Source organism: Syngnathoides biaculeatus, chromosome 23 (genome assembly GCF_019802595.1).
Source record: "Syngnathoides biaculeatus isolate LvHL_M chromosome 23, ASM1980259v1, whole genome shotgun sequence".
Lineage (NCBI taxonomy): Eukaryota > Metazoa > Chordata > Actinopteri > Syngnathiformes > Syngnathidae > Syngnathoides > Syngnathoides biaculeatus.
Genome location: NC_084662.1, coordinates 4,786,629 through 4,802,809, shown reverse-complemented (window position 1 = coordinate 4,802,809; position 16,181 = coordinate 4,786,629). Strand labels below are relative to the sequence as shown.

At 39.8% G+C, this 16,181-nt stretch overlaps 1 long non-coding RNA gene across 1 annotated transcript in view; it reads left to right on the top strand.

Annotated features, from left to right (window-relative positions):
* Window positions 1–234: 234 nt before the first annotated feature.
* The window catches only part of LOC133496797 (uncharacterized), a 71,258-nt gene continuing 55,311 nt past the window's right edge, over window positions 235–16,181 (top strand). The window contains exon 1 of the long non-coding RNA XR_009793861.1: window positions 235–493. This is a non-coding gene — a long non-coding RNA (uncharacterized LOC133496797). The remainder of the gene's footprint in view (window positions 494–16,181) is intronic.

Sequence of the window (16,181 nt, the reverse complement as noted above, 5' to 3'; positions counted from 1 at the left end):
TTTCAAACATTTGGGATGTAAAATTGTCTCGATGGTTTCACTGATTGTGTACGGGTACACTCCTCCTGACTTTGGTGCGTGCAGCATTGGTTCAGTTCCCACTCATTGACAGTGTGAATGTGTGTGGGAATGGTTGTCCATTTCTATTTGTGTCCTGTAATTGGCTGGTGACCAAGTGAGGGTGTAATCAGTCTTTCACCGAAGTCAGCTGGGATTGGCTCCAAAGCCCCACCACTCTAACTAGGATAAGCAAAGTGGAGAATGGATGGATCTCTCTGGTTCTTCAGTAAACGTGAAGGATGAAATCAAATTGTCCACGCATTTGTGACCACCGGGTGTTTTTCAGCCAAGAGGGCTGGAATCAGGTTGCTTGAATTTCTCAAGTTTATCTACGTCACGAGCGAAGCTATCTGCTCATGAGCCAGTGGGTCCTCTACACAAAGGCAACCACTCAGAGGAAAGAAGGAATTCTCAGCCAAATAAGGACAAACAGGTACAAAACTGTGTCAAGCAGATAAAACCGTTGGAGGGGCCTATTTCTGGACACTTGTATGACAAAACCAAAGTGTTTTGTGAAATTTATATTAATAGAGAGAAGAGAGTGTCACTCCTTTGAGATCTAAAGAGCCAAAATATGGGTCCTTTAAAGTCTGAAAACTTTTCCAGTTCATTTTTGAAATATTTTTAAACAGTTTACTATTTGTTTATACCCTCTTTAGTTCATTTCAGTGTCGAATCACTCATGAGACAGGATGAATCAAAATGATGCTCCTTCATTAAATTATTCAGTTTAGAAGCCTCATAGCTCAGTGGTTAGAGGAATGGTTTGGTAAACAAGGGATTGTGAGTTTGTATCTCACTGGGGCCTCTACTCCCCAAGAGGGGTTGCATCAGGAAAGGCATCCAGCGTAAAAATTATGCCAAACAAGTATGAGCGTTCATCTGAGACGTCACGCCGTGGCGACCCCAAATGGGACAAGCCGAAAGAAACTTACATTAAAATATTCAGTTTGTAGCCTAACCGAAACAGCATTTGACTCCAAAAACTTTTTAGAAATGCCAAAGCATAATTCATTTTTAACCAAAGGCATACTTATTGCTCAATGAATTTTTCCTTTGTGTTTGTCTTGCGAGATTTTAGTTTTACAGTTATAGGGCTACAATAAAACTTAAGCAGTAAGATGTCCTTACAATTAACATTATGTTCCTTAAAAAGGGAACTTTATTCCTCAAAACGTCTTCACTTTAACACTTAACTTAATGAGTGACGAGTGGAAACGATTGACTGGTTCCACTTTTGGGCTGAACACTTAGGAGAACGAGAAGTACTTCTGCCTGAGAGGCATTGAGAGGGAGTACTTTATGAAGTGAGGCATCCATTAGGAAAGGAAACACGTGAGGGATTCTACTATGTCGCACTGGGGCCTACAAGATGATGTCTGCACCATCTGTGTTCATCTGTTTCCAGTTATGGTAAAGTTAAATGGTAAAGTAAATAAAGAAGATGCATTTTGAGCGTTGGCTCTTGATCGACAACAGTTTCAATACATCCATTAATTTTCTAAACCACTAATCTTGTTCAGATTCTCAGGGACTTGGAGACTACCCAACGTGACCTCGTGTGAAAAGCCGACTAAACCCTAGACTAGTTGCTATTCAATCACAGGGCACATATAATGCTAATGGAATACAAAACCAGTAGGGCTCTGAGATTGACTGACTCATGTTTAATAATGGAGTCCAAAGCAAACATGCTGAAGTTGCTTTTAGGTATTACGAGGAAAAAAAATGGAATACGTTGCCAACGGAGGTGACATCCGCTCCAGGTGTGACTGTTTTCACATCTTGATTAAAAACCTTTTTTCTCATGCGTTTTAGATTACTTCCACTTATCAATGATATTTCTTGCACTAATAGATGTTTTAATTGTACTTTTTCAAAGGTTTTTGTGTATGTATTTGAATGCTTTTAATCACGTAAAGTGCATTGAGTTACCCTGTGTATGAAATGCGCTATACAAATAATTTTGCTTTGCTGTATACAATGAACATAAATTGGGACCAAGATAATTTGTGGTCTATAATCTGTGCAGTTTAATTGTACAGAAAAAAATCTGGACAGGGTGTGTTTTTAATTAGACAACTAAGATTATGTGGTTGCACAAGTGTGCACACCCTCTTTTGACTGGGGGATGTGGCTGTGACCAGAAATAATTGCATTCAAACTCATGCTTTCATGGGCATCCACCCACAACTGCTGCGATTTAGAGTTCCTTTGACAGATGGCATTACAACACCAGGGTATGGTTTTAAATAATAAAACTAAATAAATAAATAAGTAAATAAATATCACCCTTTTAACAAGCAACAAAGTAAGCAACTGGCAGTGGCAGTTACTTTGTTACACGTTACTACAAAATTCTGCCATTGTGAGCAACAAGCACAGTAATGTTACCTTCTCTGTGAGAGTAACATGACAGTTACTTTTTCAAACCAGCAATATTAAGTTTTGAGTCATCAGTGTGAATCACCAAGTACTGATTTGCATCCAGTGAGTCATAAAAAATAACACAGTCCAGCCAATCAATAGCATTTAACCTATAAAACAGACCACTGTCTTCTCGGTAAAAGTAAGAAAGAGATCGGGAAATGATTGTTGGTGGATGGATGGGATTTAAGAATACAGTTTTACTGGCGTGTTATATGTGCAATGCATTGTGGATTCATTATTCATGCTGAAGTGTCAGATCATAAATCCGTCATGGATGTTGAGGACTGACTCACAGAAGTACTTAGAATACTTCCATCCATCCATTATCTGAGCTGCTTATCCTCAATAGGGTTCAGACTGTGCAGCTATCTTCGGGCGAGAGGTGGAGTACATCCCATTAGACATGAGGAAAAGAGAACACAGAAAAGTCACGGAACGGGTATAACCTGCCAGGCGTACAAACCTTTTATTTAATTCTGGTTGAGGTTAAAGGCTGGATGAAAAGTTTCTTCATCCTGTTTCTATGCCACTTATCCTCATGAGTGTCACGGAGAGTGCCGCAGTCTATCCCAGCTGTCAATGGGCAAGAGGCGGGTTCCACCCTGACCTGGTTGCCAGCCAATCGCAGGGCACATAGAGACAGACAACAGTCGCAATCACAATTACACTTAGGGGCAATTTAGAGTGTCCAATTAATGTTGCATGTTTTTGGGATGTGGTTGAAAACTGGAGTGCCTGGAGGCAAAGGTACCCCTTCACCCCAGTTGACTCTAACTGGTGTATGTGCAGGGGGACGGGAGCTTCCTAAGCCGGTATCGAGATGAATTCGCCTAGGTGAACTAACTGCCTTTAGTTTTGCAGAGCCAATCCGGTCTGCCCTCACTTATCAACACTTATCGAGTAACCTTACAGAGTAAAAGGGTGACAGCAGCTTCATCTCTTATGTATCGATTGCACCTGTCATTGACCTAGTAAATTTAACAATCCTTGTTAGGATCATACAGATTTGTTTTTATATTAAGAAGGATTTTATCAATGAGTTACTTTTTAAAATGGAATTCACGACTAGATGTTATTAATGTCATTGACGATCGATCTTTAGTGAAGTGGAATGGTAAAAGATGAGACAACTCATTATAAGAATGACAACGATAGATGAAAATAGAAATTTAAGTATTTAATAAAATGATAAAAATTGTTCAGATAACATTCATTACTCGACAGTTACTCCCGCCAGACACGGGGTAAAATTGCAATGTTAAGACAAAATTCGATGTTAATTTACCATAAATCAATAAAAGGGAAAATTATTAATATGATGATACTAATGGTAAGTAGGATGAAGTAAATGATAAAAGTAATAAAAAGCAATAACAATGAAGTAAGATTAAAATCATTCAAAAGCATTACAAAATCGGGAAGGTATACATTTTTGAGTAAGCCTTTTCGGGGTGATCAAGTCCTACAAAGCTCAAAGCCTAATTTAGTAATAAGGAATTTTAGGGTTAAGGATTAATTGTAAAGCCAACTTGCCCTTCTTAGGTAACCACGTAATATCGATGGTATTACCCTGCAATTACCTCATTATAGTAGTTTTACTCATGCCCAATCGAAAAAGAAGTAGTCAAAAATAAACTTCCTAAGTTGCTCGAAGACTTCTCCCCGTCCTTGTCCTTGTCCTTTGAATATTACTCCCTAGAGAAAGGCCTTTTTGTCTCCCTGTCCGTGTAAAACGAACAAAGAGCCTCGGACTTCCGTATCCAAGGCTTTTACAGCTTTTTGGTAGAACATTCAGGAAGGTTTTGGCTTTGCCTACGCCCAGTGGGAAGTACCTCTTTTGTTATTCTGTCAAGTAACTTTCACCATGCCTGGGTTGTCTTGTCATGCACCTCTTAGCTCACTCAAAATAGGGCAAGGCGCCCGGAAATGCAACTGTCACTTCCCTTAACATCAACAAACAACAGGTGCATCCGATAGATTTTATCTTTCTTTTCGCTTCACTCTAGTTCTTAAGCAATAACAATAAATGTATCAACATTCTTGTGAATACAATTCTCTCATGTATTCAACAGGCTTGTTCTCGTTGGTAGCACATTGTGTGTTGCCTTGTCTGAGAGAGACAGCCATGCACAGGTTACATTCTTTACACAAAGCAGTTTCAAAGCATCATCTTCTTCAATATATGTCACGTCCCATCGGAACGAGAGTAGGACCCAAATGCAGGACTCGGACTCGGTACACGGGAACAATCAAAGCAGGCAGAAGTAACGAAGGAGTCAGGCTTACAAGGTTGGTCGGAGAACATGCGAAGGTCGGTACACACAGGTTCAATCAGGGATACCGGAGCACTTGAACGGGACATGAAGATCAACGAACTGGCGGGGACCAATCGTCATCGGGGTGATATAAATACACAGACTAATCAGCCCGCATGAGACGCAGGTGTGCGCCCCAATCAGCGCACCCACGCAGGCACCCGCACAGCTCGTGCTGGAGCGGCAGGATCATGACAATATAAGCTAGATGGAAAAATATTAAAACAGCAACTTAAAACGGCAATAAAAAAGTAAGTTCAGTGCTTGCAAACATCCTGTGTGGTAATTCAAGGGTGTCACAGGCTTCCTGTTCTGCAACCCAGCGATGCTGAAAACATCCCGTTTGTCACTTGTAGGCAATTTTGCTCCGCCGTTGAAAATCGCAGGGTGTGAACAGATGCTGAAATGCATCTTGTTGATGTCTTTATGTCAAAAGCAAACTTGTGAATACAAAGATATGAATACAATTGGGTTTTTAAGGTTACTGACTTCGGTATATGTATGTAATGCGGTAAGTGGGAAGGCTAAGTTTATTAGAGAGACCTTTGCCGTGCAGGCAATCCAATCGAAGTATAATTTGGCTTGGCGACATCTGATGTTCAAATTGAGAGTTGGTCCTAGGGCTCAGCTCAACACATGAACCCTAGCCACACAAGCCAATTAATATTAATTTGCTCCATTGCTATACGTGGCATGGCAACCTATTTGACAACTATAAGATGGTTTAATGCACCACACAACTGACGTCACATAAGCAAGTGCTTCTCCCTCCCGTCAATCACCCACAGTTGAATAATCATGTGACCTTTTCTCAATCTTCACATCAAAATTATGATAGTGGGACCAGTGATTTGTGTGCGTGTTTGTGCCTTTGCATGCTCCTAATCTGAAACTGACACTCACTCTATAGGCCTCGTGCACCTAAGTCATAAAATCACGTGATTTTGTGTACGTCGCCATATTGCCAGTCAAACAAAGGATCGTTTAAAGTTAATTCTGTTGAGACGAAATGAAAATATGTCTTATAGCACGACACTCAGAGTTTTGTCCGATAACAAACATTTAGAAGGTAATAATAAACGAAGGTATGTGGAAAAAGTAGAGACACTTGGACCCATTAATGCCAAAGGGGATGTTTTCGGCAATAACAAATTTGACTGGTAATTTGCTTCCGCTTGTCTTGGACAACTGGATATACACATGTATCTGGTGAATAAGTTTAATAAATAAATTTACACAGAAAAGTTGGAAAGCGTCTAAAAGTCTGTATGCATACAAATACTTTCTTGCTGGATCTGTTCTCAATCAGGAATAAATCCCACAAAGTGATGGACCCACTTAGATTTTCAATACAAATACCGATATGTAAATAAATGACCCCTGGTTTTACACAAACTCACATTCATTAACTATGATTTCGAAAAAAAAATTAGGACAGGGAGTCGTCGTTTCCGTACATGGAAGCGTATTGCTGCCACACATTAACCTCTGCAAACCTCTCCGTGAGAGACGTTTTTTTTTTTTTTTTAAATACGCGTTGTTTTGAAATGATTCAATTTGGCATTAGAAATACTTCTTCATAATTTGAGATTGAGAAGAATAATTCCTACCTGAAATAAAATGATTGCTGCACAGGCGTGTGTATTTCATTGGCCAACATCCATCCCCGTTTAATTGCAGAAATCCAACGATCTTTTCTGGTCTTTTCAAATGGTATTCTACAGAATGATATCTTTGAAGAGCTGTCACATGTATTGTAACAACCGATAGCACAACAGGTCTCAGGAATTGTGAAAAATCTGCTCCGGCTCAATGACTCCCGTGCTGCCAAGCAACTTTGTTTGGCTGGCAACCCATCAATCTTTTCTGGTCTTTTCATCTGGTATTCTGTATAATGATCTATTTGAAGAACTGTCTCGTCCATTTCTGGCAACCAACAGCACAATTGGTCTTGGGCATTGTGAAAAATCTGCTCCGGTTCAACGACTCCCGCACTGCCGAGCAGTTTGTTTGACCGGCAATATGGCACTGTGAAAACGGTGACGTCACGTGCAAGATCTCTATAGGGCTCCCCCTGTCCTGACGTCCCACCCCCCAGTTTGAAAACCATGAACTACAATAATATTTAAGCTTAGTAAGGAATGAGTGATATATTTGCCACTTGGCAACTGTTGTAACAAAAACATTACTTTTTTTTCTAGCTTCATTACATTTAAGCCCAAGTAATTAGTAAAGTAACTCAGTTACTTTTTCAAGGTTTTACTGGCAACATTGGAGACCAGGAATTTCTGGAGGTCAGTGGGATAAGAGTCTAATTCAAACAAAAAAGACAACACTTTATGCTCAGTGTAGAAACAGACTAATAACCCTCTGGTCATGAAACAAAACAAAACAAAAAAACACTCTTCTGTCTTTCACCTCTGTGCCAAAGACAAACATTTAAGATCATTTTGGAGTCTACAGATATAAATTGTCTCTGTTCAGCCTAAAGGGTCCCTCACACCATGACGTTCTGGTCAACGTCCTCTGAACATTTCAATCGCTCTATTTGTCAGCGTTCTCAAACGCGGATGACACATCTGACGTGTGATTTAAGTGTGTCTAACGCATGACTTAACATGTGTCTAACGCACAAAAACCGTAAGATGTGTGTTGAGCGTGTGACCAATGGGTGAATAATGACAGAAAACCGTTTTGCTGGCGTGTAATTTTTACAGTGGAACCGGCACTAAAGCATTGGAAAGTTCATAGTCACTTCAGTTGTTGTCGTGAGTTAGAACAGTGAGCATCATGCCGCCGATAAGAAAAAAACTTAGGGTGCGGACTTCTGCAACTAGTGCTGCTAGTAAGAAAGCTAAGCCTCTTTCATCACGAGCAATGTGTTTGGAGGAAAAACAACAGCAGGAGGAAGAGCACGTCCGCGAAGTCACACACCATGTGACACCCCCTGGCGACCCTAAACACCTTGCAAACCCCAGTGAGGACGGTCCGACAAAGAGACAAAAGAAGCAGAGAAAGGATTGCAGGATCCTGGACCGGGCTATTGAGGGTAGTCTGGTGGAGTTTTTCCACGCAAACGAACTGCTGCTTTCTGGATCTTCCATAGTAGGTGCTCTCAACTGTAGCTTTATATTAAATGGACCTTGCTTACAAAGCATCGGTTTATATACCCATATGCATGGACGTTCGGGAAACGCACGAATGACGCTCAATGTACTCCAAACGACGTTTGTTTGACTTTGGTTACACGGTGTGTGCGCTACGGGATTGTTCAGTGGTCATTGACTGGGCACCAGTGAGTCATTCACTGCAAAGCAAACGATTAAGTAAAAACCAAGTAAAGCTAGAGTTACGACTGACTAATGATAGCCAAATGCGTGCAACGCTCGGCGAACCTTAGTAAAACGTTTCACGAACGTTTTGAACGTTCTGCAGCGTTTAAAATTAAATGTTGATGAACGCTGGTCTCGGTAAGAACTTTTGTGCATGTTCAAACTTTTTTTTCCGGACCGGCATTCTCCGCTGATTCGCAGCGATCATTGACGTTCACTAGTGTTCAAACAACACTCTTCTGGCGCTATCCCGGTGACCATGGGTGACTACCGACATTTCCTCAAACGCTGTAGAATGCTGACCAGAACGTCATGGTGTGACGGGGCCATAAAGAGCTATACACACACCTTCCAAACCAACCATTTGGCCTAAATTTAAGCATCACTGCATCTGTCCTTAGTCAATGTCACATTAGCATTCATCTATTTAACAAGTAAAATGAGAGTCTCCCCTTTTCTCACACCCCAGCATCGATAATTTATGCTACATGGTGAGATTCTGAAATCCTCACTTCAACATAGCGAGTTAGTTCTTGTATTGCAAATGTGGAATTTGTCATTCTAAAAGGTAATTTTGTTTTGATGGTTTCTGAAAACTCTCCAATTCATTTCTACCATTTATATTGTTTACAATTATTGATGAAATGGGGCCTAGTCTAGCAGAATTTGGACAAGAGGCACTGGTCATGTTGCCAGACAATCATAGGCTACATATCCACTACGTACTGGGTCCAAAATCCAGCCTGGGAATTTGGCTGGAGAGGCCCCCGGTGTGCACAACACAAGACAAGTTTTTTTTGTTCCTCGTGCCTTGCAATGAAGCTTTAAATACTAACTAATGATTGGTCACCCTGATTTTAGGTCTCATCATATTTGCTGAATACAATGTTGGCATAAACCAATCGCCTACCCAGTACAGCAGCTTTTCACATACCAGTTCTGCTGGTGTGCTCATTGCTGCTTCCATTTCCATTGCCTTCCTTCTCCCCCCACAACACTACCACATCTTCCTACTCCTCCTTATTCCTTCACATGGCACAATAGCAAGGATCAGACAAAGTCATGAATTCCAAACACATGCAGCAGCCTGCAGTCTATAATCTATACCGACATTCTGGCCGGGACACTCAGCCTGCACGTGGCTGATGTGCTTGTGCACAGCATTATTGACATAGGTCTGCCCTATAAGTCGTCTTGTATTTTGAATAGCAGTCTGCAGTTGTGTTCGGTTAAAAGATTACTGTGTCCATTGAAAGTTAGAGAGGAATTATCCTATTAAAAAAAAAAAAAAATTGATCAGGTCAGCCAGAATGCGCCAGCCATTTGGGAGTTCCCAATGCCATCCCACCCATAGTAAATATAGACAGACGAACATCCATCTTCATAACTATGGTGTCATGAGGTATGCTTTGGAGGTTTAGATTATTTATTTTGTTTCATGTTTTTTTTTTGGTGGACTCATCCTAATGTCTTGTCATGCTGATTAGTATTTTTTTCCCCACTTGTCCTCACCAGCCCCTCTACCTTGTGTCAACCAATCAGCTCCCTCCAGCCATTCATGTCATATCTAGGTGTTTCTCATCGTGGCAGTCTCCTTGTATTTAGTTTTCTGGTTTCTTTCAGTCCAGGTCAGATCACTGTCATCAGAATCAGAATAATCTTCATTTGCCAAGTATGTCAAAAACTGGTCCGGTGGTTGATGACGCTCTACTATAACAACAAACAACAGTGTATGCTATTGAGACATTAAAAAAAAAGGGATTTATTAAATATGATTTTTTTTTTTCATTTCATTCCCTATACCCTTATATAATGTGCACTGTTGACATTTGACATATTTTGGGGGAGAAAAAATATGCATTATACAAAAGAAATGACAGTATATGCAATAGGTGGTGCAGTGTGTGAGAAAAAGCACAACTGCAAGTCTACGCCTAGACCAAGTCTGTTTAAAAATAAAAAACAGTGCATTAACCGAGGTAGAATTTAATTAAATTAAAAATCGCATTACCCAATTTGTTCAACAATGTCCTTCATATTTCTGAGGGTCAACTGAATTTAAAATTTTCTTTCTTTTTTTTTTAAACCCAAGCTCACCAATGAAAAGACAACAAAAACATGTGCTTTTCATAGAACAGGAAAATATAAAAAATTGATGTGAAGCCATACACAATAAACATAATAGGTTGAACATAGACATACTAAGGTGATGAAATGAAAAGGGAGTGTGTTTTGAGATTTGACAACAGACGATCCCTCACAGAAGCCACTGTATTTATTTGTTTTTTATTTTTTCCTGATCCCTGCTAACATAAAGGTAGATACGTTTTCTTTCACCAGTCAATCAATGGCGAACTCTCCTCCTGCAGTTTCCCCCTCATTTATCTTTTAGACTTTGATTGCTTCGTTGGAGAAGAGTGGCTGATGCCTCATAGTGAAAATTGGAGCACAGCAGGTTCAGCCCTCTTCCATCTCTGCTGGATTCTATTGAGGTTATCTTTTTTATCTGGGTGAAAGTGACACTGACACCAAACTCAACACCTTGGATAGCACAGCCAGGGGCAGCACCTGCCTGTGCAGATGGTTTTATATTTTGTTTTCATTGTGGCCAGTATTTCTCCTCTGGGGATTACTCAATGATTGTCTTATCTTTTTTTTTTTCCATTTAAGTTACTTGCTGGCTCATTATGGTGTCGATATTGTACAATTTACAAAAGCTACTCATAATTTAAATAAATAATTTCCAGTAAATTATCATATATTGAGGGTGCAATGGCTCACTATTTGTATTCCAAGCTATAATATGAGTTCATAGCACCTCCTAGAACCTCTCCATTTATAGTTTTATCATAGACCGGGGTCGACAACCCACAGCTCTCGAGCCTGTGCATGCGCCCCCGCTCACAATCCACCCGAATCAGATCAGATCACAAAGTTTCATCTCACAGTGTCTCCAGATGACTATAGTTCAATTGAGGTGTTGTGCCACCTCAATTCAATCAAAGCAGATAAATAAGTGGATGAGACAAAATTTCCTTCAACTAAACCACATCAAAACAGCTAATTGTTTTTGGCAATAAAGAAAAAAAAGAATTGCTATTCCTAAATACCTGGATTCAATAGCTTTAAAAAGCAAAGACCAAGTCCAAAACCTTGGTATTCTGATTGATTCCGACCTGACTTTCAACAATCATATCAAATCAATCACAAAAACTGCCTTCTACCATCTGAAGAACATATATAGAGTGGAGTCTTGCATCTGTCAAGCAGACCAGGAGAAGGTCATCAATGCTTTTATCTCAAGTAGACTTGACTGTTATATGTTGTTAGTCTTCTGACTGGGCTCCCCAAAAAGAGAATTAAACAGCTGCAGTTTGTTCAGAATGCTGGAGCTCAGGTTGTGACCATAACAAAGTGGTCAGGTCAGAGCACATAACTCCAATTCTAAAGTCTTTACATCGGCTTCCAGTCAGTTTTAGAATAGGGTTCTTCTACTGGTCTATAAATAAAAAATGGTCTAGGTCCTGAATGCATGAAAGGAATAATAATGGGATACAAACCCAGTAGGGATCTGAGAATGGACTCAGGTCTAATAATGGAATGCAGTCCAAAGCAAACATGGTGAATCAGCATTTTGCTATTATGCTGCACAAAAATTGAATCAGTTGCCAACAGAGGAGATGTCAACACCAAGTGTGAGTGTTAGTTATTGTTAATATATTTATTATGGACTTGCAACAAAGCCAAAGTATTATCCTTGCTTTGAAGAGTCTTGTTCACAGGACGAGCTCCTACACACAGATGCAACAGTATCTTCCTACAAGTGACCAAGGACAACTCCATCATAACCAAAAAATGTGACACATCATTAAAACTGTACCCTTTGTTCATTTTATCTGCTCACCCCTCCTTTTGACCTTGTGTGTTTTGTAATAAAAAAAGAGAACGTGAGAGGCTGGTTCAGAACGTGTTTGGAGACTGTAACTGGCCTGTCTGTCACGTCCTCCTGATCAGAAGAAAGACGACTTCTTGTCCATTATTTGTGCAAGTTTTCTAGCAAGTTAGGTGATGAACCTAATAGTGAGTGTTTTTAAATCCAGATTAAAATCTCTTTTTTTCTCATGGGTTTTGGAGTACTTAGACTTTTCAGTGATGTTTCTTGCACTAAACGCTGTTCTAATTGTACTTTTTCTAATGTTTTTAATGATGTATTTTAATGCTTTTAATCATGTAAAGCACATTGAGTTACCTTGTGTATGAAATGCACTATACAAATATATTTGCTTTGCTTTCATTTCACGATTCATTGTAATTACTTGTGAGCTCATTGCACCCTGAGTTACCTGCCAGCTGTCTCCCACACAATAAAGGTCATTACAGCGTTGTTATTAATCTGAATACTCATGAGAGGCTGCAACAAAAAAGTGCTCATCATTTACAAATGAGCAAGTGAGGAGACCTGTTTATTGCTCTCAGCCTCTCAGAGGATATTTAATTTATCTGAATGAATGTGTGCAATTTTCTGCACATTTACTCAACTTCGGAAGACAAATCCTCCCTGTGGAAATTCAAAAAGGCTTATAATTTTGTTATAGTCAAGCCTCACAATGTCCAACTAGATACATTCATTTCAGATACAATGAACTGTAAATGCGTTGAAGCAATTTGCTTGTGTATTAATGGAAACAAAACCGAGAAAACAGAGTGAATAAATGAGTGACTATATTATTGGTGAAGTAATATAGTTTTTCATGACTAATTATCATAATTAAACAAAATGTGCTTTATTATACTGATGAGGTCGGCATAATTAGGCGATGAACCGTCCAGCATGTACCCACCTCCATGAAGACGAGCTGTTGAGAAAATGGATAGATGAAAATACTACAATACTGACTCAGCCAACTACATAAAGGTGACTTGTGAAGAATTCACTTTTCATTTTGTTGTATTTCTACTTGTGATAATACTGTTATGCAGAAAAGGGAAATTTTCAATTACTGAAACAGGCTTCTGGAAATTGCACCCAATTATGAATGAAAAAAATACTTTTTTCTTTTCTGTTTCAGTCATGTACTGTGTGTCATAAAATTTGCAGCGCAATGTGTATGACATGTCCACCACACTTTTTATTTCCCCCTAACCCACTAGAACCACACTGTTGTCCAGTTGTGTGCCTAGACATTGAAGTTTATTGAAATCTGTTTAACTGAGCTTCAACTCCTAAGGCACACAATAACAATAGACACCATACTGTAGATGCCCACATGTTATTAATTCGACAGAAAATGAGATGGTAAAGACTAGAATAAAACTGAACGCAGCAAATGTCCCTGTGAAAAAGAAATAGTGTAATTTGTTGCTCTTTTGTGGATGTGAGAGAAACGTTCACTGCATGACAGAAGATGGAAGAATCTGTTGATAGGATCTCTCCATTGAATTGGAGGGAATTCTTGCAGCACAGCATCACATGTCTGAAAGGAGCTGGTGCAATTAGCTACACCAACAATCTTTTGGATGACACGAAGAAAATGGAAAACGAAAGAATGGTTATTTAATGGTTTCCGCAGCTGCTTGATATCATCACTGCATATAATAAGCATTTGGTTCTTCACATAAATGCATGTTTTCCCCCCCCTACTTTTTGTCAGATTTTGTATTTGCAGTCATACGCTTTTTTTTTTCATTGAAAAATAAATGTATTCAAAGAAGCGGCATGGTCACACAGCTGTAAAGCAGTGGCCTCACCGTTCTGAGGACCCGGGTTCAATCCCGGCCCCGCCTGTGTGGAGTTTGCATGTTCTCCCCGTGCGTGCATGGATTTTCTCCGGGCACTCCAGTTTCCTCCCACTTCTCAAAAACATGCAATGTTTGGAGACTCCAAATTTCCCCTAGGTGTGAATGTGGACGCGACAGTTGTCTGTGTCCATGTGCCCCGCGATTGGCTGGCAACCAGTTCAGGGTGTACCCCGGCTTCTGCCCGATGACAGCTGGGGTTGGCTCCAGCACTCCTGGGACACTTGTGAGAATAAGTGGCTAAGAAAATGGATGGATGGATGTATTGAAATATTAAAATCCCTGCCCGAATGAGCACATAAACGACAAAATTTTATTTGGGGTCAATCACTGGCACTTAAAATGGTGGCAGGTTTGTGCTGACCTCCGTTTAATGAGTAACAGATGTCAGTTAATTCTGAACCAGCCACAATCCAAAGTAATAAAAGTACACTTTTGCAACTCCACAATTGCTCAGCTTATTTTTACTTTTTATATATATTTTTTTTCATTGGGTTATAAACCACATTAGTGGTGGTAAAGGTTTTGAAATGATTGATCTTGGTCTTATTTTTTAATATCAGAAGAACCTGGCATTTAAATATTGGTGTATAGGCTCTTTACATCTACTGTGTGTATATGCATTTACTTCAGTATGAAGGATCTGCATTTAAATATAGATTTCCAGGTTTAAGAGGCTACTCAGTTTTACCCTCTGGATTATTTAGATAAAATCAGTTTTGGATTTGGAACATCTTTATTTTAAGTTTGAGTTCTTCCTGCTTGCGTGGGTTGTCTCCGATTTCCTCCCACATCCTCAAATCATGCGTGACAGCAGTACTGGCTTGAGTCTTTATGGGGCCTTGGAGCACTACATTATGTAACAGCAGTGTGTTAAGTGATGTAATAAATGTTTACCTTATTATGTGATAAAAACATAATTTGTAATAAAATTTTTGAATGCATCATAAAATAAATGCTGCATTGTTTGATAAGTTGTTATATTTTGTGATAGGTATTGCAAATGGTTAAAATATTTCAAATTGGCACTAAACTGAATAACATGTTTTCTTTCTTTATACATTAAGTTTATATGTTTGAGGATAAGAGCTGAAAATTTTGCAAACACATAATATACTGTGCGGGCGGCATGGTGGTCAGCTGGAAAAGGTTGGCCTCACAGTTTTGAGGTCCCGGGTTCAATCTCGGACCCGCCTGTGTGGAGTTTGCATGTTCTCTCTGTGCCTGCGTGGGTTTTCTCCGGGCACTCCGGTTTCCTCCCACATCCCATAAACATGCAACATTAATTGGAAACTCTAAACTGCCCCTAGGTATGATTGTGTGTCTGTTTGTCTCTATGTGCCCTGTGATTGGCTGGCAACAAATTCAGGGTGTACCCCGCCCCCTGCCCATTGACAGCTGGGATAGGCTCCAGCACTCCCGTGACCCTTGTGAGGTGAAGCGGCTAAGAAAATGGATGGCTCAGTAATATACTGCTGAATTGTTGAGATACAGTTTAAAGGGAAATTCTGGTGGTTTGGATTAACATTGTATCCAACAGGTCATGTAATATGTACTGTATCTTGAAAATGTGATATTAATCCTCTAATTTAATGGTATTTTGAGAACATTTTTATTGAAAAATTCCGAATTTTCAGGGGCGCCGCCGTTTGGGCGAGTCATATGACCTACGTGCGCGGATGTGACGTATTACGTGCCGCACCAAAGGCTCGACTACGATGTAACACAATTATGGTCAGCGCTGATTTCTCGGATTTATCCTCATCTGATAAAGAATATCAGTATTGGTTCATCAGGAAGACAGAGGAATACTTCCATACAGATTTGAACCTGTGGCTGTAAATAATGTAGAATTTTTGGATGGTTCTTTGGATGGAAATGACGTCTGATGAGCAAGCTCCGGTAGGCGGGCCGCTTGCGAGGTCCGTAGTGAACCAACTAACAATGGCTACACTCAAAAATTCATCTTCAATGGATGTTTCAATTTAGAGAACAGCTCAGTGATGTTATTTAAGGTCCCTCCACCAAAAAGAAAGGAATAATATAAGTGAAGGATTTACTTTTTGAAGACACGAGCTGAACATCAACACCACCACCCGAGACTGCAGAGTGCATTTTATAATGCATAGTTTTGTCAACTTTGTAAACAGAGAATATGGCTTTGTGGGTAAATTGAAACTAGTGAATGGGAAAGTGCAGCTGTCTCATTACCTGGGACAAGCTATCACACTCTCCACTTTGATTTCTT